The sequence below is a fragment of the Thunnus albacares genome, chromosome 15, assembly GCF_914725855.1.
Source record: "Thunnus albacares chromosome 15, fThuAlb1.1, whole genome shotgun sequence".
Taxonomy (NCBI): domain Eukaryota; kingdom Metazoa; phylum Chordata; class Actinopteri; order Scombriformes; family Scombridae; genus Thunnus; species Thunnus albacares.
Genome location: NC_058120.1, coordinates 5,254,367 through 5,280,380, shown reverse-complemented (window position 1 = coordinate 5,280,380; position 26,014 = coordinate 5,254,367). Strand labels below are relative to the sequence as shown.

Here is a 26,014-nt window from a genome sequence, read left to right as displayed (position 1 = left end):
GATGGTTGCCAATTTAAGCCAAAGCAGCAAGTGCAAGACTGTTAACAGCTTCCATCTCATAAAAAGAGAATAAAAAAAAGAATCTCTTGCCAAATTTTCTTTTTTCCCTTCAATATGTCCATATGAACATGTGCCAGGATGAAGATGTTCATGCTGTGAGGCAAGAGGGCACAGAGACAGCAGGGACCGCCATCATATCCTCGTCTTGACATCGGTTGCTCTTTTGCCTCGACAAAGAAACCTCTTGTCCGTGAAGTACAATGGTGCCTGTGCAGTGTGTGTGTGTGTGTGTGTGTCTGTGCGTTGTTTGTGCGGAGTTGCACTGAGCTGTCCCAGCCGTGCTCTCACTCCTCCAATGGAGCGGACACTGTGTATATGTGTGCGTATGGACAGTGGTGAATGACACCCACTACAACAGAAGCGGATGACTGAATGAGCCAAGATACCCTAAAGGATTTCCTCAATGCCACGAAAAGGATATGGGTGGTCTTCACTGTATGAATAATACACTCTTTACACTATATTATGTCCTATCAGGCATACACACACACTTACACAATGCGAGCATACACCCACAGCAGCTCACACAGTTGCCAAAGCTCTTCTTTATGCAACAGTTTACAGCATTTGCGAATGAATGGATCTCAAGCCTGTTATGCAAAAACTGTGGACATGCAAATCCAGCAGAATTTTTTTTTTTTTTTTTTACCAAGAAATCAATTTTGGAGCCATTTATGTGAAATACAATAAAAAATCTTCCTTGAAGTTGCCAATACTATAAGAGCACAGAACCAAGACCAACTGACGCAGGTTTTAAAAGGCAAATACTCCCGTATAACAGCCAGATTTTATGCCTTTACTGATATTTGTACATAACCAAACAAGCATTAAGTAATGCCTAGAGCTTTGCACCCATCTGTTTAATATGGCAGTGAAAGTTTATGACTTCAGTTTCCACAAGAAGCCACAATCTACTACATCTTGACTGAGCACGACTCTTCGCCATCACTCTCTCACACGTTCACTCAGCGTAGGAGTTCTCACTGCGCCGTCTAAAAATAGCCGAATGGTAAATTCTTTATGAATGCGCCGGGCCTTCGACAGGAGCTTAAAGGGGAAAAAATGAAAAGAGAAAACACCACATTTCCATTTTGCCCCTTCGTCTTTTGCTCATTTGCTTTTTCCGCCTCCTTGAATCTGCCATTCCTGTCAAGGCAGAAGAGCAGAGTTGTGTACAGCTACAAATGAACTGCAGGCTATTTTAAATGAAAAGCAACCGAAGATTGTTCCCGTTGTGTTGAACACGCCTGTGCAACCATCAGTGTGTTGATTTATTAGTATTTCAATACAGTATCTTAAATTATTCTGTGTGATCACCTTCACATATGGTGACTGTTTCATAGTCATTGCATCAGAGTGCTGAATGTCACTTGTAGCATGTGTGGCATTTTCTATATGTGTTCCTGTGTGTGTGGTACATTTAATACTGCACTCGCGTGTGTGTTATGATAGCCGAGGTGTCAATTCCTGAACACCCCCCCCCCATCAGGGCAGAATTAACCTGAGACCCTACTGAGCACCTGCTCCTCCTACTTTCTCTGCACTGTGTATGCAACCTGTTGCTGTTAAGTACCATCAGAAGCAATGCGATCTGCAGATTACAGATGCCATCTTCACTATATCTTGCACAATATTAACTGAAATAATAAGAGTAAAATTAAACTTTGACACAGGGCCTCTCTGCAAGGGTGCAAGATTATATAGAATAAGGAACCTGCCTGAAGGCCTTTATTTTAGTTTATATTGTGCTTTCAACCAAGTTTGTAGCTTTTATTTTCCTGGTTTGGGATGATTAAGGTTACTGAACTGAATCGAAATTATCAAATTACCACAAATCAGACAGTGATGGGGAAACTTCCCACTTTGCCCAGTTGGGACGCCATTGTCCCCCAAAATCTCTGTCCCTACAGAAACCATCTCATGAGTCTCAATCTTTACGTTGCAGCAAAGTCACAATCTGAAAATAAAGTGTAAACTTCTCCTATGTCAACATCCACTTTTTTTTTTTCCAACAGAGGCACAGTTCTGACAAACTATGACAACTGGCATAGAGTATTATGCTGAACAAGTTGCAGAGATGCTGCATTTACTTCTTTTAAACCAGATGTAGCATGGCATGCTCACCACAAATGCATGGATGTACAGTATAAGCATATATGAGTATTCACTGTGGTGAGTCAGTGGTAAAAAGGAAACAGTGCAGCACTTTAAAACAGTGAGATGACAGATAAAAAAAAAGTGCACTTTAGGGAGGTAAATCATGGAGATTTTTTCCATACATTTACACTTGAAAAGGCTATGCCTCAGACTATTAAGAGAGACAGCTTTTCATCGTTTTTATTAAGATAAAGTATGAGCTGGTGCCAGATCTTTACGGTGGTGAGTTAGTTATTGTTGCTGCGGACAGCTGGCGTAGCCTAATGGAAAAGAGGCCGCTCTACAGGGGTTTTAAAGCCATTCAGCAAAAAATGCAACCTAAACCTCTTGTCCAGTGTCAGTGTGTTTATGTGTGTGTCTGCTTCTATCTTCACTCTCCCACAGAGCCCCACGTGCGGGCAGTCCTCACTCAACACCAGTTCTGTTGGCCTGCTTCCAGTCTATGCCCAGGGAAAGTAGGCCAAGGAATCCAAATACACACATACAGTCTATACACACAGATATACTGTATATACTAGGAAATATAAGGAACATTGGAGACTATTTGTAACATTTGTCACTCTCTGTATGGCGGAGTCACCACACAATCCAAATCGACCATGTCCACTGCCATATGTGGCCTGAGAGCCCCTCTTATCTCCCAGCTTTTCATTTCATCCCTCTCTGACTCGCTGTCATCTTCCATTATTCCTTTCTTTCAGGGTGAATGGAGTGACATTTCCCTCTGTCAACCCCCCTCTGACAGTAACATCTGTCATTTTTCCTCACTACTTCTCATATCTCCTCCTACCATCTTTATTCCCCATTTTCAAGTCTTCTTTTCTTTCCTCCCTCTATGCTCATGCATTCCCTGCTTTAAAGACAGTTTTACTCCTTTTCTTTTTAAAAAAAAAAAAAAGAAGGTAAATATACTTATTTGCTTTCTTTCCATGCCAACCTATGTCTGTTCTTTCATTACAGAGCTGGAGTCAGGACATGGTTAGCCTAGCTTAGTACAAAGACTGGAGGCAGGGGGAAAACAGCTAGCTTTGCTCTGACTGTGATAAATACACCTAGCAACACTTCTAATGCTCATATCTCATTTGTTTACCTGTAAATACCTATAATTGTTAAATTAATAAAAACACCATAGGGGGTTGTATACCACGTGCTAAAACTGCACAGAGCCAAACCAGAAACCTGTGCTCACTAACCATATCTAGCTAACTGTACTATAGCCAAAAATGCTACACAGAAGTGCTGGACAGATGAATACACTGTTACCAACAAGCTGTAACATCACAATTGTTGTTCATGTACAGGTTAAACAAACACAATAAGACATCTTTAGAGGTGTATTATTTCATTTTGGACAGTGCTAGCTATTTTCCCCTGCTTTGGTCTTATGCTAAGCTAGGCTAACTACATTCTGTGTTTTGCTCTGTGCTTTAAGATACAGACATGAGATTGATATTGATCGCACTCACTCTCATTTTAATCTTTGTTTAAAAAGTAGATAAGTGTATTTCCCAAACTATTCTTTGAACTACATTTGTTCTATTTTTCTCTGCGTCACATTTACTTTCCTCTCCATTTTCATACTCGCCCTCTTTTTTTTCTTTCTGTCATTCCCTCTCTGGTCTTTTTCTTGTCAGTGAGTTGTCACACATCCCGACACTTGAGAGTTGGAAAACGGAACACACATACGCACAGACTTCCCTACATTTCCCTGCACATCACTGGGAAACAGATGTATGTATAGCTGAGTGATAAGTCACAGGAAAAGGAAGCTATCACTGAAAGAGTGAAAGCGTGTGGATCTCTATAGCCTAGTGCTAATTAAAACCATCTGTGTGCGTGTCCAAATTGGAGATGCAGGAAGAGGTGCATAGAGATTTGTCACAGCTAACTGCTTGTCATGACAGACAAGAATTTCTGCTACACACACACACACACACCTGTGGAAAGCATGAAAACACACACATTGATGAATTCCCTGCTTACATGCAGTTGGAACAAACACTCTGCATCGTGTGCACACAGCCATACAGTCACATGTTCACACGCGTTAAAATTCAGACACACCCACTCAAGATTCAGATGTAAGCGCATGCACACATGCAGTATTTGCATACTCACACACCAAGAGCCCTGAAGCAGAGAGAGGAGCCTGCTGGCTGCTCTGTGTTTGAAGGGTCTGGAGAGCAGCCGAGCAGAGAGAGAAAGAGACAGAGAGATGAGAAGGAGGTGAGGGAGGGAGGCAGGGATAAAGGGAGATGCTGCTGCCACTTCTCATTCAGCCCACTACCTCATCGCCTCATCCCCAGCGCCGGGAAGTAGGTCAGTGGAGGAGGAGGAGGGAGCAGCAGTGAGGAGAGACGAGCTGCTGCTGGTGTGTGATTGTGTGTGTGTGTGCAGAGGAGAAAGATAGAAGAAGAAGTGTACAGCTATGCAGAGATCAGTCTCTCAAAACATCTGTGCCTGCGTAATTTCATTTCTAATCTGTCACACAACACAATGCTTTTAGTACAAAATACAAAATTCAGACAGGAATCAAGCTCCTGTTTTTACCATCGCTCGTGAATGCACACTGTTAGACCAAATCAGAAAAAGCTGCATCACTGTCTTTCCTTTCGTTTTTTTACTCCGCACAATACATTCCTTTTTTCTCCTCAAACAGAGCTCCTGCAGTGTGCTTTTAAATCAAAATGCTTGCTCACTTTCTCCGTCTTCATTTTCTTGCCTTCCCTGCCCTCGTCCACACCCCAGTACCTCTACCTGCCCCCTACTTTCACACAAAGTCAGTGCTCTTGTCATCTTATTTGTAAGACACGGATGGTTGAATGAGGTCGAATCCAGCTCTTTTTCACAGTTCTTGCTCATGCCATCCAGATACAGTGACAAGGATACTAGAAGCCGAAACTAGAAGCTGCAATAAAACTGGTAGAAACAAACAAGTAAAATAGGCGAAGGCAGAAAAGAAACAGCAAGATTATTTTAAAGAGGCACTGAATAAAAGATCAGAGGCAAGCCTGCAGCACACATTTTTTTCTTTCTTTTTTTTTTTTTTTTTTTTTTTTTTGCACACACATTGTTTCTGGGTCCCACAAATGAGGACCATTCCTCCGGGGTGCTGTGCCGTGGAGGAGGGTACAGACAGGCTTACGTAAGCAACCAGCACCAGAGATGGGGGAGCAGTGCCACGCTGGCACAAGCAGGAACAAGATGCCAAATGCAGTGGAGATTAAGGGACTGGCATTGGTTTGGCAAAAAATTTGGCATGCAGCTGGTGAGACACACACCCACACAACTGACTGAGGCAACACACCAGTGTTGCATGTCAAAACTGCACCAGTCAACTATAATCCTTAAGATTTCAGTCCTGGTTGATTTGGAGATACCTATGATTATTGTGGAATAGCAAGTGCATTTTAATTATATAGTTCCAAGAGTTGCATTCAAAATGACACATGTATCAATTACTGGGGGGTGGGGGTGGGGGGGGGGGGGGCAGCTTCTCTGTTGGAAAGAAGAGCAATTACTACGCAATTGGAATCCTGCACATGGAAGGCGGACTCCACCAGTAACAATGAAAACTATGACATAATGGTGATTTCAGAATGTAAATCCATTGATGGGTAGTGTTGAAGGATTATAACTTAAACAACCCATCATTTCTATTTTAGTTTTTGTAGATTCACAAACCTTTCCTCAAACTGATACAGCCACAAACAGCTGATAACAAATCACAACACAAGAGTAAAATCCTGACTCTCTTTTGAACCACAAAGCCACTGCACCGGCTACCATGACCATGCTGTGTGCATTTATTGTGATACAGGATTTCTGGATACTAAAGATCAGATGACTTTTTAACAAAAGGCATCTGGAGATGCCAACATGGAGGGACTCCACTGCGGATTTAGTGGTCAACACTTACTGGAAAGTCTTCATGTTGTTATGTTGGCACATGTCTACATTTCCCAATATTTGTGAGTAGTCCTGGTTGTGTATTGGTGTGTAAAAATTGCATGTGTCCCTTGACATGGAAGTGAAGTACTCCTACTCATTAATTTGACATGAAGTGGCTATTCAACCCAACCATTGGACACACTGGAGCCATGCCACCCTTTGGATGTCGGTGCCCCAGACATGCCCTCTCAAACATGCCCTACCCTGCCTTTCTACTGTCTGGCTGTCTGTCCAATGACTAATGGATCTACCCCCAAATTCTGTCCTCCCCCTCCAAAGCCACTGGCTCCAAGCCAAATCACCTGGGACACTGAAAACTAATTCTCCCATGGCCCCCAACCGGACCCATGGCCCACCCACAGTTATTGCTTCAGGCCTTTGTGGAAGCCACATCAGTCTTGCCCTGTTAGGGTCAGAGGCCACACTGTAGTGCTAATCAGTTATATTAATGCAATATACAGGCATGTACCCCCTCCACACACACACACACACACATACAAATACACAATTCAAGTCTGTACTGTCTCAAAGCAATGAAAGTACTATTATTCATGCATCACTTCCTCAATTACATGGAGTTTAGCAGCATGGGTGGTCAATTTTATAAAAGATTTGTGTACAGAAATGACAATATGTGATTGATCTGGAACAACTGGCATGACTAATAGACAAGATCCATCCGTGATAAAAATAAGAAATGCACTGTACATTAGAAATGCACAGCACTGAGCCCACCACACACATAGTGACTCGCATTCCTGAGGTATGACATCACCCATCTATTCCAGTACAGATCTCAGTGGTTAGCAGCGAGTTACAGCCTCAACTGACAAATGACCAGAGCTGTCAGTGGAGGAGCTGCCATTATTTCACGGTACATTTGCATGCGATGCATTCCTGCACTCGTTCTGAAAGCACACATTCTGCTAGGGATTTCATGTTGGAAGGCCAGTGCTTCCATGAGTCTCTACAGCGAGTGGCTTTCTCATGTGAACCTGGACAATGGGCCAGAGGATTTGGTTTGGACAATTCTGCTGGGGCCTAACAGGGTAGGCGAACACAGACAGGGATAGCTCATTCTGACTGTGTGATGTTAAATTTTCTCCCCAAGCTTCTGAGTGGGACTGTTATTTTTAGCTATGACAGCAGGGTCTCTCTGTGAAATATTCTTGGCCTCTTTGATTGGCTTAGCAAACACATAAAATAAGAAGGGAAGATAATGATTTCAGAAATGATGTTAGGAATGTTTTTATTGTCATTTCTGACAGCAACAAAATGTCAACAGTTTGCTTGTAAGGTGTCTTCTGCCAAGTTCATGGGTACCATGTTGTAATAACATGTAAGGCTATACAGTTAACTATAACAGGCTTCCTCTACAGACACTCTCAAAGGGTTTGAGGCGGCTGCTGATAAGAGCTGTCCGTGCTCTTATTGTGCCTACGTGCATCTTCCAGGAAGTAGCCCTGGATCAGAGGATCAGAAACGCACCCTTCCCTTGGCCCCCCACTCTTTTTACCATTCCTCTCTACCTCTCTAATTTCTTAACCTCTTTCAATCGCTTCCTCTCTGCCCTGCAATCAGATAGGGAAAGCTGCAAGGATGACACAGCTGAAAACCTATTCAGCTATCGGACTTAGTGCTGTGCCTTCAAAAGGTGTCACCAGGACATTGTCTAGAGCAAAATTACCTGAGTCATTGGCAAAACACGCATCAGTGAAATGATACTTCTGAACATGAACAATGGACTTCAAGCGCATAGAATTTCAAAAGCACCTCATATTTCTAGTCATTGTATATAACAAGCATTAATAATTGCGACAGAACAATGTTAAGGAGGTGTTGTTGAGTCTTTTCCATGAGGCTGTCATATAGTATAGGGCCAGCACTGTGCATAATGTAAGGAAAAAATGAATAAGTCAAAGTACCTCCACTTAAATTGACCACAACCACAATTATTATTAATTACTTTAATAGCTCATGGTTAATACTGTTGCTTAAATATTTCCAGACTGTCTCCGAGGCAAATGCAATCACATTTGGACAGAGGCATTTTTCATTTTCTTTTGTTTACAAACAGCTCTTGTCAGAAAGCCAACGCAAGGACAGTGTAATTATATGAAGTCGCCCCAGGTTTGCGCAGTGGTTACTAATTTTGTATATTGCAGACCGTACCTTCAAGAAAAATGGATGTTGAACACTTTTCATTCCTGACTACTATTAATTGTTAAGTCCATCACCAGGGATTTAACAGCTGTAAATTGGTCATAGCTATTTGAACTGAACGTGATGTGCATATTGTGTCATTCCTAATGGATTAACCCATTACTTTAATTTCTTTCAAATAACAGTGAGAAGCCAGATCTCCACTTCCTATACATGGCAGTCTTTCAATATCACATCGTAAACTCTTAAACTGTCAACTCTCACAGCCAACATTCAAGAATTCTCAGAGGTCTTATTGGCTTCTAGCCTCATTCAAAACAAACATATAAGCACTGTTGGTTTTTGCGGGGCCATGAGGCACAGTAACCCACCTCACCCATAAAGAGGAAATGCCTAAACTAAACCACTGGAAAAAGAGGAGGGGGGGATGTTTCCAATCCTCCAGGGATGTCATTAATAGCATTAGTTTTAGTTCATTTAGTTCATTTAGTTTGATTCATATAAAAAAGAAGTCATTTCCTGATGTGAGGAATGTTCATGATGGCGTAGAAGTACAAGGGGGTTGTTACAACTGTGCTTTTAGACTGTTTTTTTGCTTTGATCAAAACAAATGTGGTAGCTCCATATGTCAGTGTTAGGGCCCCAACTACGCACAGTTGCCGTTTGAAGCAAATTATTATAAACATGTTAAACCCCTTCATAAAAGCCACGAACCACAGACACGAGTTGCATGAAAAAAAGTTGAAATAAGAACCTGTGCAGGAGCAGACGACTTGGTGATCAGCATGACAAACATTTGGAGGCCTGACAGGGTAAAAAAAAAAAATCACTTTTTGTGAAACACCTTTTTTTATGCTTTATTCAAAAGTGTATTTACTGTATGTTCCACTTCACTTAACATGTTTTCTCTTGAGGCTTCAACATGTGTAGTAGTAACTGTACTCAGAAGGTCATCCACATGTTGCGCAAGGAAAGTCCACCAGTTGCTGCATGGGACTCTAACAACACAGATGTTAATGTTGGCTCAGGAAGGAGGTCAAATCAAGGGGGGAGACTAACATCAGAAGCACAGACCCACTGTTGACCCACTTCTCCACTGGCCAACAGGCATATCTTTGCAAGTCACATCTCTGCTCATCAAATAGACCAGATCACTGGGATAACTATGCTATTAATACTGGGAATGGAGCGTGTCCTCCCAAGAAAAACGACACAATAGGTCATAATGTCAGTCGCCAAAAACAACCTATAGTTACATTTGAATGACAGACACCATCTAGGGGCCGTAGTAATTATGACCGGGGGAAGTGAGACAGTTCAGATGACATCTATATAAGATGACATATGTCATATTTGGAGGTGGCGGGGTGGGTAGTTGGTTAGATCCTAACTTGCAAAAAGTGGACTTAGCTGCAGCAGACCGCTGTTCGCTTCCATTTCAAACCATGAGGGTCACGTTTCCAACCATGGGTAAAGAGATTTTTTTGAAAAAATATAAGCACAATTGTCATGGTGTTTACTGTTGCCAGGATGATGAAGCTTGCCTAACTTTAAGGAAGTAGTAACTTTAACCGACACCATGTTTCAAGTTATCATTTTAACCCAAACCATGATCTTTCCCTAACCCTAATCAAGTGGTTTTTGTGCCTAAACCTAACCAGACCTTAACCACAGTGTTGTCACATTAAAACACAATGATTTTTTAAACATTGATTTGTTACAGTTTTGGAAAGCAGACAAATGATGTCCTGCTGTTTACTGCTGATAGAGGCTCTGGATTAGAAAACCCTCCGATCAGTCATTCTGAAAACGCTCTTATGGGTCATTCTGGAGTGCACGGTCAAACGAACTATTTGGTCATTTAATTTGGAGGACTTGTTTGGGAATAAGAAGAAAGTTGGCCACGCCACATTCCATAGGCCCCAACATTCCCACATATTTACAGAGCTCGGATTGAAATCTAATACTTGGCATCTCTTCCCCTCGAACCCCAAAGCGCTACCCTGCCGTGTCAAATCGTTTTCTTATTTCATATGGGAGGAACGCGCCAGAGTCACAAGCTCCGGGTCTAACTAAAGACATGTTATTATATGGTGGAAAAAATTTTTTGGCACAAGTACAACCTCAGAGCTGGTTACCATGACTCTCAAGAGGGAAAGGATGCTGGACTTCCCAGAGACTCCATGTTCTTCAAACACCCCAGAGTCTCATCTTTTTGGGGGAATGAGCCATTTCCATCAGTGCAATGCACTCATCCAAATTACACTGCTTGAGATGATCCAGATCTTGTGGTGATGAAAGGGGCAACTTTTGAACTCTAAAATGAAACAAAACACTAAGTAACTGGCTATTTACCAATTAGTTTTCCATCCACGTTTATGCTAACAACAACACTCACTGGTTAGCTCAGCAGTTCACAGTAGACATGAGTTTGTCGGCTTGCCATTGTTTGACTTCTCATCCACCAAGGTTTAAATATGTCCATCAATGTCAGCGATAGGATTGGGGCACTCTATATTGTGCATTGTTAAGCTATTAATCTTGCCTGGGTGAGAGGTCAACAGCTGCAGCATAGAGGACAGAGGGCTTCTGGGTAATGTCTGGAATGCTCTTCTGGGACAGTTATAGCTACGCAGATAGGGACAGCCCTCTGAAGTGACCAGCATTTTTTAAAATAGCCTGCAGTAATACAGCACTGAATTGAGGCACTGTAAAGAGGAGATATGCTTACACATCATAAGCCTCAGAAAGTGTGTCACTGGCACAAATACAATAGTGCCATTTGACACACACTCAGTGTGGGGACTTCCAGTAAAGGAGAGCAAGGAACAGCAGCCTTTCTCCCAGAGTTTTGTCCTGCAGACACTGTAACCACTCTACTGTAAATACAGGATGATGACAATCCCATCCAAAAGATCAGATAGTTGAATTTAAGCAGCTTTGCTAACCTAGTCTCTTTTTCTCTTTCTCCCCATCCTAATGAGTAGGCCGTTGAGCTGCCAGTCAGCAGCAGGGCTGAAGCGATAAAGGGTCGACAGTCGCTCACTAACTCTCCCTCGCGTTCCCTCTAATCCTGGGAGAGCAGTTCATGCATCCGTAATGGTCGATAAAATATGAAAAGCCCTGAGAGCGCTGACGGCAGCAGAGGGTGTGTATGTTTGCAACGTGTGAGTCTTCAACTTTCGTTAATGCCCTCCCAACACACTGAATCTTTTAGCGATGTCACTGTGCTTGCCCCCTGGTGCACGTGAGTGTATGAGGATTTCCAGTAGACTGGAGAGTAAGCCTTTAATGTGGTGGAAATGGATACTATCTTGTTCACAATGTAAAAAAAAAAAAAAAACATCAAAGAAAACATACATGGCCCTATGACTGTATAAATGAGTTTTGCCTCTGGTTAATCAACCATCAAATGCAAGCCATTGAAAAGAATGAATTACTCTAAATATTGCAGTAATAATGTTTGTTTTATGCCTTTTGATAATATTATCTCCTACATAAGAGTTTTAGAAGCCCGGCCTCTAGTAAAATGTTTCGAAACGCTGAGGTATCTGTTTGGAATGTTTTCTATCCATAAACCATTGGACTTAAGCAAACCCTAAGTAGGCATCCCTAACCAATTTCACAGGTGGAAATTTGTAGGGCTGGTGCATGAACTTTCATCACTATGCTTTCGACACACTAGAAGGATTTACAGCTAAGATGACAGCCTCTCAACCGGGATAGGCAATGCTTCCACATGGGAAAGGAGGCTTCACGATTTCTTAAAACGAGGAACCCTGGGAGATTAGGACAGGGTGTTTATGTTGGTCTGAGCTTCCATGAAGTATTGGCTTCCCTTGAGGGAAATGTGGAAGGATAGTCCAAAAAAAAAAAAAAAGTGATCCCAACATCCCAAGCAAAAGCAGGCTGCAGTTAGAAGTGGAAGTCTACTCTGCAAGTTGCATATTAGGTTGAGTAGTTGAGTTGCTGGGAGGAGATGTGCAGCATATATGGAATGTCTGGCTGCCAGGCCATTACTTACACCAAAGGGCTGACTGTGTGATTGATGAACATGTGTGATCAGCCCACGTCTAGGACCCAAAATAGGCCTGTTCCCATTACATGTGACACTGTCCAATCCCCCCTCAATTCCTGAAATGCCAAATATTTCCCTGAAGTTTATGTGAGTCTTAGGGCATTTTCAAACCAATGGTTTGATCGCCCTGGTCCAAATCAGTGGAAGAGTTGAGATTTCCCCTTGGTTTCTTTGCATCCATAAAAAAATTCAAGCAAACCAAAATGCATCACTGAAAGCCACGTGATAATATTCACTCCATTTGCTGGTTGGATGAGTTTGGAGCTGGAACGGGAAAGTAAACAAAGGAAGAATGTCCTGAAGCAGGTCCTATCTCCCAAAATATCAAGAAGCCAATGTACTTGTTGCTGGTCAAGGTCAGACTTAGATTCAAATGAAACACTCCAGAATTTGTTTGGACCGAGACCACTTCCTCTAAAGGGTTTCGGTTCAGTTGTTTCTGTCTGCACCCAAGTACGACTGCAGTGTTCAGATCTGCCCAAATTACTCGTACCAAGGGGGAAAGGGAATCAGAGTCTGATCCAATTGAACTAATCAATGCCAGTTTGAAAATGCACTTAGACATCATATGACAATCTTTTGGGTTTAAACCAAACATGGATATCAATCTCTTTTAACTCACTCCTCCATATAATATTGAACCCCATCCATCCTTGAAATGCAACAGTTTTCATGCAATGTTTTCCAAAGCAAGTAAAACTCCAAATAATCTCAGCTAACACCAAATCTTCCATCAACATGCCACAAGCTTTGCTCATATAATGCACTACAACATCAAGACCACGCACATTTCACAACCTTGCTTTTTCTGCTGTTTATGACTTATAAAGCCACCATAGTAAAAAAAAAAAAAAGAAGTACTGTAAAATACCACCCTTCCCTCCAATCACAACAACACAAAAATGTGGAAACTTTATAATCTTAGTGGGATTAGTAGCCCTTGTTGCCCACCAGCTCCTTCTTTGCTCAACTTTCAACTGAGGCTACTGACTAATGTTTATTTTATTGGCTGCAGCAGTCTATGTTTTCCTGGCTGGATTGAGCAGCGGGATGCAGTGCATGGACAAACTGGGTTTACACTCAAACATCTGTAGCCCGTCGTGTGTGCAATCTCCTACTGGGTGAACAGCACTACGGTGTAGCTTTTACACATAATGACCGACGAGGGTTACGAGTATCAGTATCAAGATCAAGTATCTCCTACTTACCCACTTCAGATAGGCTGCCCTGAGAGATGGATTGCCCCTGTGACGCGTCACTTAGAATGGAAAAGAAAAGGTTCTCAACAAAGCAAAGTTTGAAGAAGATTTTAAAGCATTCCTGTGTCCCCTGGCATTATTTCTCTCTTTTTGTCATTTGGAATGTGTTTTGTGGAAGAATTCCACGGCATTTCTGAGTCTGACGATGTTTCCTGACCAAAGCTGCTGCGTTGTGTCTGCTTCCCCTCTCTGGGCTTCTGAGCTGAGCTCCGGGTTTCAGCTGACTGTGCTGAGAGCTGAGCTGTTGACATTGTCCCCACTCCCTCTCCCCCTCCCTCTCTTGCTCTCTCTCCCTCTCTCTCTCGCTCTCTGTCTTCAGATCACTTGCCTGCCCCCCTTTCTGGATTCCAGCTTCAGCATACAACAGCATCCATGTAGATGCCAGCAAGAAGATGATGGACTTTCTGTGAGTATAAATGTATATATGTACAGTATGCATGTGTGGGTATGTGTGTGGGCCTGCTGTGTGAGGCCAAGGGAGAGGGCAAGATGAAAGGAAATGACCCTTGGCGGCCTGTGCTTCCCACCAACACCCATGCCCACAATCCCAGCTCCACCCAATGCATTCCCTCACTGAGCTGACAAAAAAAAAAAAAAAGGTTGTGGGGGGGATATCACACGAAACGCCCAAAGGAAACCCCTTTTCCTGTCGCGTCGTCTCATTGCCAACACATTCAATAAAGCACTTACACCAACGTGAGCTCACACACACCAAGACATACCAAATATGGGATTCTACATTAGGAACTACCCCTATGACACACACAGGAAAGGGATTTCCCCGAGGTTCAATCAGTGTTCATTGAGAAAAAACAGTGAGACTCAAGGATGCTTGATTATACAAAGCTCTGTTGGCCTCGTCAAGTTCAAACCATTAGCTCAGCCACATGTAATGCCTGGCGTTGGGGGGTGGGGGCACACCGCAGAGGGTTCTGTGAAGTGGAGTTCAAGTATCTTGCTGTGATAATACGAGGGGTCATCAAGTGCAAACATTAGTGTCAAAAACTCAAGAAATTTCACTGGACAGGACACAGGCACCACCTCCCTCCCCAAACAGTTCTAGAGAAAAACAGCAAAGTGAAAGAGAAACTCTCAAAGTAATTAAAACGCAACATATTGAAGCACCAGGTTACCGAGGTTAGGGAGCAAAAGAACTCATTACGCATTCACTATCAGCTATCTCCTCAGTCAATGTGTCTGAGAGAATGTCTCCTTGTCAGTCAGCGAGACCTTAAAACATCAATAATAAGCTCATGACCCCAAAACTGACCATTCAATAAAAATCCTCTACCATTTCAGGATGTCACACATTTTTTACCTTAAATGCCAAATGCTTTGAAGACAAGGGTCTAATGTGACTTGATTTCATACTCATGATCATATGTGCCGCTAGACTGCTTGTCTGTTAAACAGGTTTTCCGAGGTGACAGCTTGTCTCGTGGCGATTTCTGATCAATAGTAGACTATTGATTCCAGCCTTGCTTATATAATGTGCATATAGATAAAGAGCTGCTGACCAGATCCGGCAAAGGATTGTAAACTGGAGGGTAATATTACAGCAACATGAGAAGAATAATCGGAATACGGAAATTTCTATTCCTTTTGTTTGATCCTTTGACATGGGGAAAGATTGATACATTTATTGTAGCTTTTATGGCATTGCACTGTGAAAATGCTCTGGGCAATAAATATCAGAAAAAAGTACTTGTATTTTATAGTGTGTATTTACTACACATTGGCTCTGTAAAAATATCAGTGTGCATTAATCAAAAAGAAAAATCTGTGTCACATAAAGCCTATAAAGCAGGACCCAAATGAATACAATAACCACCGTCCATTCTTAGTGAAACTGTGATGCTTACGCTCTCATGCACACAAACTGGAGCCACTGATATTCCAAAGAGAGGAGAAAGGGGGAGTCATAATACCATTTGTCATCTTTCTCTGGGGACAGAAGACAGATGACACCGAGTTGCTGGCAGTAATGCCTGGGTGCATTCCTGAGCGAGCCCAGGGGACACATCCATTAGTCCAGCTCTTAGACAGAGCCAGCTTATCTCCATGATGACCACTTCCCCTACCGCCTCTTTCTCTCTCTTTCTGTGCAGCATCACAGTTATGTTTGCATCACTTCTACTCTCTCTCTCTCTCTCTCTCTCTCTCTCTCTCTCTCTCTCTCAAGGGTAATGCCTCCATCCTCAAAACGAGGGAAGAAACCCTGAGGAAACCCTGTGGAATAGGACAACCTTACGCTCCAGCCTAGCTAAGCGCACCCTATATCATCCATCACTGCCTGGTAAATTACTTTGGCTAATTGACGCAAATGGAGTGGGCTACACATGCATGCGATAAACATCATGCCCATTAAAAAAGGGGGGAAAAAAAGAATTCCACCAAACCCATAGGTCCCTCTGTGCTCCTTTTAATTTTTTGAGGGTATGTTTGTTTTTCACTTGTTTTGGACAGCATGCATTTTGCAATAAGAAAGAAAATAAGAGGTTACACACTCATCTGAAACTCCACATTGTCACTCTGTGTACCAGGGAGAGGACCGCAGATTGTGGGCCTCTACAGACTTTGGCTTTAGTGAATTTGGACTGCCCCCTGGGTAATTCCTTTAAACGTGAGTGAGGTTGGTGTTTACCCAAAATAAATCACACTGGATGGTAAATGTCATGACTGATAAACCAGCTGCAGAGTATGTGGAGCGAGTCCCGACACTTCAGGTAGGGTGCTTTCCTCTCAGTAGATCTGTGTGCAGCGAAATGACACGTAGCTGCAGACAACCTGCCAGTCACATGTCAGTCAGCTTGGTGAAGCTTGCTGGGCTGCTGTCTAAAACCGAAGAAGTGGATGAAAGACTCCATTGAGCATTCCAGGCAGCAATCTTAGGCAAACAAAAATGGGCCACCACAATGCAGAAACAATCACAGCCTCCTGACTAACAAGTGCTAAATTTAGTCAAGGGGAGCAGTAGAGTTGTGCAGAATTGGACAAAAGGTGGATGGAAAATATTGGACAAGAAGTCCAAGTCACCCAAGGTGGTCTCCTCCACGCTCATAAACCAGACCTTTCACATGCAGGAGTAGTCAAACTTGATAACGGGCGAAGAAACGGCTGGAGGGGAGGCTGTAAAGAAGTGTTTAAAACTGTGAACACTGGCATCTGAGGCAGTCTTTCCAGGGTTGTCACTGAAGAGAAGTGGCGAGGGTCCTCCTCCAAGCCGGCAGCTGCCAAAGCCAACATGGTAAACAGTCATGTTTTACAACGTGTTGTTCCTTAATGTATTATTTAGGGTTTCTTTTGACCAGGCAGCTCTCATTTAAGTTTGTTTTGTTTAAGCCAGGAATTCCTTGTGACAGCACTTTGCACACAACCATTTCTTTCACGCCTGCACAGAGATAAATTGCCAGTGAGAAAAATATTACCACTGCACAAAGCCTGAACTCTTGACAGCATAAACATGAGGGCACATTTTTATACATGGCCTAATTGTATGTTAACTATAAATCATGATAGTGGGGAAGACTATACTATCCATCTTTCAAAAGCCTCCGCAGAAAAGTATCCTTATGACAGTAAAGCCATAAACCATAAATCGTAAATTGTAGTCGCTACGTTCTTGTGGTGACATTCTTTCCTGTCTTTATTATTTACACCCCCCTCCAGTACAATTTCATACTTTCTACTGTTAGGATGCCCTTCTGCTCCACCTCTTTCTATATCTATCACAAATACATGCTTTGCCCAACAATAACAGAGAGTAAACAAGCATTTCACCAGGATTACCAGTCATTTGCGCTGGCTGAGGGCTTTTTTTGGTGTTTTGCAAAAGTACTGGGCATCTGAATGGCTCTTTTGTCCTAGAGGCAGACTGGGCAGGGTCAGAGGTCACTCAACCGCCTGCTCCCACAGTACCTCTGCTGTCTGCCTGGATATGTGCCAGCTAAATGCTGTCATGTTTGGACAATGGTTGAGCTTTCCGCTGACTGACTCATGACAGCTTCATCATGTTAACCAATGATGTAATGCCTTGATCTTTGGGCATGAAGGCCATCAGTCTAATGTTTTGAATAACAAGTTGGAATAATTTCATCTCATAGTGTGTAATTGAAATGAGTGTTTACTATGATAGTAGCAGACACCTTCAGGTTTTAGAAATATCAGATAGAAAATAAAGAGACATGCATGAAAACCATACTTTTGGTCCAATAAAACAAACATCTGTCCTCATAGCTCCTTTTTTCACCTCAATGAATCCAGGTGTATAAACTGTAAAAGGGAAAATAGAGACTAACAGAGGATACTCATGGAAAAAAAGACATGGTAAAACTGAAAGGAAAGGGTCTTGCTCTTTTTCAGATGCCTCCATTTGAAAGCAAGGTTTATATATTCCAGTTGCTATTATATTGGCAACATGGGGACTTCTCTCCACAGAGTGCAACTTCAGCTGTACAGCAGAAATTACAATTTATTACCGTTTCTTATCCCGCCATTCAAAAGAAAACGCTCAGAAACCAACCACTTCAGGGGAGACTTCAGAATGAGTTCCTTCTTTGGTGACCACAACCTGAACCCCAGAATAAGTCCTCTATCTGAGCCTTTCCAGGTGTAAAAATGTCCCTTCTTAAAATCCATTCAAAACAGTGTAAATCAAGGCTTTTATGTCCCTCAAAAGCATTGCACATGTCCATGTATGGTGGAGCATGTCTGGGAAATGTGATTGAAAAGTTTAGTCCAATTCTAAACAGTGCAATTGCAGGGGGTACCCTCGACACCACACCCCCTCTAATATGGTCATGGCTGTCACAGTATCTCCATAAAAACATCTGGGATTCATCTGTCCTACTGAAGGAGGCCCCCTGTGAACAGGTGTGCGTCTGCGCCCATGACCTTTGGACCTTTTTCTTGACCCTTGACCCCTTGTTATTCGTGGGGGACTCTTTGAACCCAGTGGCACCATTGGACACAGACGGTGCTGTCTGAACAGCCAAGGTCACGTTACCTTAGACTGAGGATGCAAGTGAACGGGGCGTATTTGTTGCTGTAGAAACCGCAGGCTAGGACTTCAAACAAACAGAATATATGTGCTCCAAATTTTAATTGGTTAATGATAGACTGCGCCCAAGAAGCTAGGATGATTAGCCGGTGTCAGAATGTGCAGAATTAAGGAAAGTAAACAAAATACAGTTGTAATTATGCATTTGCATAATGCTGTGACAGTAAAAGCAACAGTTGACCAAACCTTTGAAGCCACCATGACAAAATAACTGTTCCATCGTCTCTCAAAAGATTTTATCACAAACCAGAGGAAGTGGAGTGTCTAAAAATAGCCCACCAATTTTCTTCTCTAACCCTTTGGTCTGGTTTGACCATAATAGGTCCAACCAACCCAGCTAAACCCACAGTTTACTCTGTGTGATGCTGCTGAAAATAAATGACAAACTGCCATTTTTCAACAGTTCTCTTTCTTGGTAGATGTAATGCTTAGAGTGATGACCTAGCGCTGCTTCTCTCCAGATATGACAAAATAATAACAAACACTTCCTGTTTATCTCCACAGTAGGTCAGAACAGTCCGTTCTAAGACGTTGTTCATTCCAGCACAAAGCAAGTACTTGACATGCCTTTATGCTGTTGGAAACAAGTACCATTTCCAACAGTAAAGGGGAAAAGACTACATTTTGGATAAAAGAAAAAAAAAACCCACAATACATACAGCCTTTAGCTGCATCTGTGGATCTTTGAGAAAGAGAACATGTGCAAAATGTAACATCCCCCACAAAAATGCAGCAAAGTCAAATGATTTCACCAACAACTATCCAACAAATCTGTTTAGTAAGCCTGCAAAGCCAAATAACAGTCAACCTCTGACCCATCAGCATCACTTAAGCACACGTGCCTCGTGTTCCATCTAACCACACAGAGAGTCCAGCTGCCTCTTACATGGTGGGAAGGGTCAGACATTTTATTACACTGATTTACTAGCCCCCTAACTTAAAGAGACCTCTGCCTCATCCTGTTCCCTAGCTGAGACAGGGCTCCCTAAAAGTTACACTGCTGCATCTTCAGTGACTTTACAACGTACAGTCACATGGATCACGCTGTTGACCACGGGACCAACATGTTCCTTCAGTGGTTGAGCAGAACATAATGAGACAAAAGGTCCTTGAGATGCATAGTTTAAGGGCTGGGTCAGGATTACCACAATGCTTTGGCTGATATACAACACTCAGCCCTGTCTGCAGGAAGCTATAATGTATACAAACCAAGTGAGTAGAGATTACACCCAAGCTTAATTTATAAGAGCCCCATCTTAATTTGCCCCTCCATTCTTTCCCGTTTATGTCACAGCGCACAAAGAGGATGAATGTGCTACTGAGCTATGCTACTTAACTGTGTAAACTGCCTGAATATAGTGGATTTACAGAATTCTTTTGCTGAATGCAAATGCGGATGGGAGCACACATATTTATCTTCTTCTCTGGTGTGTGTGCAAGAGAGACAATGTAAATACATATAGCACCGTGCTGTATGGAGAGGTGCTGGTGGGGGGGGGGGGGGGGGGGGGCGGGGGGGGGGGGGGGGGGGGGGGGGGGGGGGGGGGGGGGGGGAGAAGTGGAGGGGAGTGTTGCTGAGGGGGCCCATTGTGCGCCGAGGGGTAAATGATGGTGTTGATTAAAACCAGCTGAGCCCAGGGCAGGCTCCTGGAGTGGCAGACACACGCCCAGCACCACGCGCCCCTGAAATCCATCTGGCTTCTTCAATGACACACACTGACAAGCCGGTCCTGCACGCTTGTTCATTTTCTGCTGCTAAAACTACACAAACACACACACACACCCACACTGCTTGCAACATCAAGTTAACAAACAGGACGCTCTCCTCATAAGAACGCAGGCTTTATGAGACAACAAAAGCATTAATAAAAGCTGGAATCTGACCGCACTGCTGACAAACACCTACGCAGGTTTGTACTACTACACTGATGAGGACTTTCTATTGACACTGTTCACTGTGCGGAGGTGAGAGAGTAATCAGAGTTTAAACTTATCTCTCAAACCCTCTTTTTTTCCACTATTCTTTCCAAAGCTTCTTCCATTTCTTTTCTACGTGCAACCAAGTGGAACACAATGAATGAACAAGCATTACATCTTGCTCCTCTCTGTGACGGCATTGCCCCAGCCTTAAAGCAGCAATATTCAATATTTTCTGCATAAACAATGGATCACATGACTACTTGTATGTTAAAGGGGTCGCTCGTAGTGACCAACCCACAAAAAGTTATCACCCGAATCTGCTGTTTCCCTCAGTTCTATGGAGCTTTAAAGTGTCTATCCGCTCATTGTTTTGGTTTTCTCACAACTTCACCATTTTGGTTCACTCTCACAGCTCTCATCAGTGTTGTTTTTGGCTGCAGCTAGCAGCAAAGCTCTAATAAGCCTACTGAATGCTACATTCCCACCACCAAAAGGTAGACAGACAAAGTTTGTGATTAGCTCATGAACAAATCGAAGCAAAAGAATCAAGTTAGTGACCAATCGGTGAACATATCAGTGCAGATAAAGCACCTGATGTTTCTCTAAGTGGACACCAACCATCAACAGGTGGCCAGAAACACAACAAAAATGGATGTTAATGTGGCACCAAATCCACTGGATGTGTAGATAGGCAACTGTTTGCCAAAAAGTTTGCCATATCAGTGTTAAAGATGAGATCAGATAAATAAGTCAGTGTTACAGCCTGGTCCTCACAAATGTAATACAAGCACACATCAGACTAACATACAGTTGTGCAGGTTAACAGTCAGGAGTATGTAGTATAGCATGACCTCTACTGAGCTCAATGAGTAGTGCTGCATTCATGTGTAGCATCCAACGTATGTGTAATTGCAGCCAAAACTATAGGCATCATTTACTCACTACATACTGCATTCATTTAAATGTAGTGCAGATGTTTCCCGGTGCTTTAGAAATGCATAGCTTTGCAGTAATATGAGTGCAGGTTATAAGTGAAGAAAAAATGTCATACAATGAGCTGTTGTCCTATTCGCTGGCCTCCACAGAATGAAAACCTGCTCTGAGAAAAAAAAAAAAAAAAAAAAAAAAAAGAGCCTTGACCCCCGTAGAACAAATCTGGGTTAATCACATCTGCTTTGGCTGCATACAATCAACACACATTGTTCCGATTACATGTTATTTAAGTTAAATGGTCAGGTTGGGCCTCGAATTGTTGTCCCATTGCATGCTGCAACAAAAATGTGGGTCAGCATTTTTTTTCCCCCTCAGCTTTTCCTCTCCCTGCATCTTAGTTTCCTTCGTAGAACAATGAGTCTGCCATTTTTTTTTTTTTTTTTTACTCCCGAGACAGTAGGACTGTAGTGGGAACTGGCATTATTATGACCACAACGGTCAATGTGGTGCACATCGACAGTTAACACGCTTGCCCTCTCAAGATGCAGGCCGTGATATGAAACAGAACTCGGTGACCTCGCTTCATGACTTCACATCTTTCTTTTTTAAAAACGCTCATACGCAGACCAAAACAACAAAGCATTTGCATAGTCATGAGCATTGATTGTTAACGCTGGGATGAAAGGAGGAAGGGAGCAGATCAATGAGAGAACAGGGAAAAAAAAAAAGGGCTGAACAGCAACTTCATCCTCTTCAGTGTCAACAACCTTCTATTTGAGCGGCACTGTTCCTCAAGGGAGGCAAAAAGGCTTACTCAGCTTTGGCCTAGTGTTGTAGTTTCACTGGAGACAATGGTGGAACAAGGAAACCAAGCCAAGCTGGAGAGGTGTCTGCAAATGTTCATCCAAAGTGGAATACCACAACTAAAAATACACTACGGTAAAAGTACTGACAATTGATATGCCGTTACATTTTAAAAGGTTTTAAGTAGAAGTGGATTCAACTGAAAAAAAAGGAAGATAAGTCTGGGAAATGTACTGCACACCACTGACCAGTAGCCAAAAGCGTGAGACAGATTTATGATCAGCGTCTGCTTTAATACTTTGTCAACGGTATTCTATGTCAGTCTTGTGTGTACGTGCGCGCGCTCGAATGTATGCGACACACGGATGGATCACAGCAGGGTTTCTTCCCAGCATTCTGTTTCATGGGCGTCCGATCAGCAGCTCCCTTTCCTCTTCCTCCAGAACTTGGATGGAATGTCAGGAAGGCAAGGTAATAACGGGTAGGGTGTGTGTGTGAGTGTGTGTGTTTCATTCATGTGTGCTATACATGAGTGTGTGTGTGCATATTTACAGTAGAGGTGAAAGGTGTGTGAATGTTATGTTGCACGACGCTGCCGGTGATGAACTGAGGAATTACATTCACTTGAATCATTTCACCGTTTATGCATTAGGACACCTTATTTCTGCTTTCCACAAACCATTTCTTCCTTTCATTTTCTCCCCTTTACTTGCAAAAGAAGCGTGGGTTGTCCGGAACTCAAAAGATTTTGTTTATCTCTGGCTGAAAAAGGTGGAAAAAAAAAAAAAAAAAAAAAGACCGGATAGAAAAATAAGGCTTCCATTTGCTTATGTGGCTCCTGCTCCCTACTGAGGACTGAACGAGCACCATCCAAGGGGTGAGAGATAAAGAATGCACAAGATTTCCTGCCTCGCGGCGCAGCGTTCCCCAAACATCGACCGGTTTATGTACTGCGACCCGTCGCCAAGGCAACCTGGCAGCGAATCTGGGCCCAGCACAAGCGTGGTTGTAATCCAAGGAAGGGAAAGAGTGAGGGAGCAAGAGGCAAGGCAGTTTTAGAAACAGGCTTGCAGCAATGCTGGAAAATGTGTTTTCTAAAGCAAGATGAGACACATATCATACATGAGATACTTGGAAATATACATGTATTAAATATTCTCATGCTTTGATGTTTGAGCTTGGAGGTATACCAATGTACAGCAGGCTTTCACTGCATTGCGGATCGCTCACAATCATGGAAGCAGCTCATTGGTGGTTAGGCCACTGCCTTGTTTTTTAATTGACTTAACAGGAGGTCCTAAACCCACCTCCCTCAAGCCTGCTGGAAAATCTCATTTAATTCTCATTGACTAATTGGATTTGAGTCATTATTCCAGCAATATTTCATCATAGACCTTTAAGTTGATATACACAACTCAACTTCTGTCCAAAATGTCACTCCCCTCTGGCTCTTGGTTTCCCGCAACCACTTAACATTCAGTAGTAAAAAGAAAATCACAACCATATTCTTTCCATATTTAAGCTGATTTCTGTGCCATTGTAGTAGACCAGATCACTCTAGCAGTTAATTGCGCATTTAAGGGATTTTGTTTGTCAGCGCAAAAGGGTGGGGGGTGGGTGCACAGGGACGTGCGTATGGGTTGATATAGCAGCATTAATGTCTGCACCAAGGGTCCAGTCTGTCTGCCTAATACCTCTAATCCACTCCCCACTGCTAGCGTCAATCCCAGTAGATGTGGTCCAGGGCACGGTAACAGTCCAGCAGCATCACCGCCACTGCGCTGACCCCCCTATTTCACCTCTTCTTTTTCTCTCCGACGATCACAATATCTTTCAGTCTCCTCACGCTACATGGCACAGCTAATCCCTGCGGCTTCTGGACAATGCGAAGGTAGGGGGTAAAGAGGGTGGGGGTTGAATTGTGATGATGGAGGACTGGATTTTTAAAAAAAAAAAAAAAAAAAGCGCTATTTTCTAGATGGATCGTTGCCTGAAGAAATATTGCAGGCTCTGATACTGCATGAAATTGGGCAGTCCAGCCAAGCTGTTGAGAGAGAAAAAATACATCAGCCTCCAGTAGCTTTAATACAGGCCAACTCTTGCATTCAGTGTGTGCCTCAACAAGTCAGATGGTTTGGCACACACAGCAGTGGCTTATGGGTTATCTCTCCATCACTCCATTGCTGACAGGATGGACCTTTCAACACACATGAGCACACAGACACATACTTTTTAGCTTTTAGCTTTGTAGATCTCTCTCACATACACACTTCTGTTTAAAAAATTGCCCTGAAAAGCAAATGTTGACAGTGATAAAATTATAAAATAATATCAACCTTATCCTATAACTGCACACCAGTAACGGCAAAACTGGTCACAGCAACCACTGCCAACATTAGCAGAGAGGAGTTAGAAGAGAGCTGCGTAACTGCTAGTAATGAACTTCATACACAGGACTGAATACACTCTAAATGACTAATTAGTCAGTGGCTGGAAAGAACCTGCATCATAAGCCATCTGGCACAGTCAGTGATGATGTTTAAAATGAAAGGAATCCGAACCCAGCTTCATTTTTCCCAACCCATGTAATCTCACATACGCACAAATGAGTTAGCCCTGACACATAAACAAATATAAACAAGGCCATATAAACAGAATGCACATACAATGCGATACAGAACCTAACCAAAAATAACCTGCTGTGCGTGGTTGCTTAGACATGGTTGGGTCATTTGAGTTTCTCCTGCTGGCTCCTGGTGTTTGTTTACCCCCATACTTCCTGAATGCTGATGGCAGATAGTCTCCTGGTTTATACAAGTGGAGGGAGAAGAAAAACAGCACACAGCTCCAAGAAGCTGCTGCATAACACAAAGGAGGAGGATGTGTGAGTGGGGGGGGGATGTTGGGTGGGTGGGGGGTGGGAGGGGTAGGGAGGTCAATACATCAGTAACCAAGGAAACAATACCAAGGGGGTCACCTGATGTCCACGTGAAATTTACCATGAGGGAGTAATGGAGTGCACATCAGAGGAGGATGACAACTGTTTTAACAGGCTTCCTTCCTCCCCTTACTCCTCATGTCCTCTCCATCTGCAAAAACTTTATGAATGGAAATAGGACTTGGAATCTACATGAAAATCCCTTTTTTTTTTTTTTTTTTTTTTTTTTTTCCCGTAACCTAAGTATTGATATTGATCAAGGAGAGCGGATGAGTAGATTATCTTTTTGATGGAAAACGTCAGTAGGCAGGACAAAGGGGAAAGGTTAGAGGTAATGTTGCAGGTGAATGTAAGAATGTAAGAATAACAGGGTAGAAGGCACAGCCTGGTTGTGTTTACAGATGATGGAAAACACCCACAGATGCTAAATCTGGGAAAAGGACACAGTTTATAACGCAGCACAAATAAACGCCTTGCCTTTCAACAGTCCATTTGAAGTGTACTGCCAGCGCGAACCTGCGCAAGATCAATCTGCCTCCTCGGAGGGATAAAAGCAAAAGGCCCCATTTCAACAAGCCTCTCCAGAGACAGACCCCTATTCATACCGCCTCTGAATGCTTTAGTTGTTGCCAACCACGCGGTTTGTCACTTGGCGAAAAGGAGTTTCTGAAAAGAACTTGCCGTGGTTGAAG

At 42.9% G+C, this 26,014-nt stretch overlaps 1 protein-coding gene across 3 annotated transcripts in view; it reads right to left on the bottom strand.

Annotated features, from left to right (window-relative positions):
* Positions 1–26,014, bottom strand: part of daam2 (dishevelled associated activator of morphogenesis 2) — a 99,302-nt gene that overhangs the window by 64,088 nt on the left and 9,200 nt on the right. The window contains exon 1 of one of the 3 annotated variants that reach the window (XM_044374179.1): positions 13,618–13,881. The exons of the other annotated variants lie outside the window; for them this stretch is intronic. The gene's annotated coding sequence lies outside the window, so the exon portion shown is untranslated. Of the gene's footprint in view, positions 1–13,617; positions 13,882–26,014 lie in introns of those variants that run through there. 3 annotated transcript variants of the gene reach the window in all.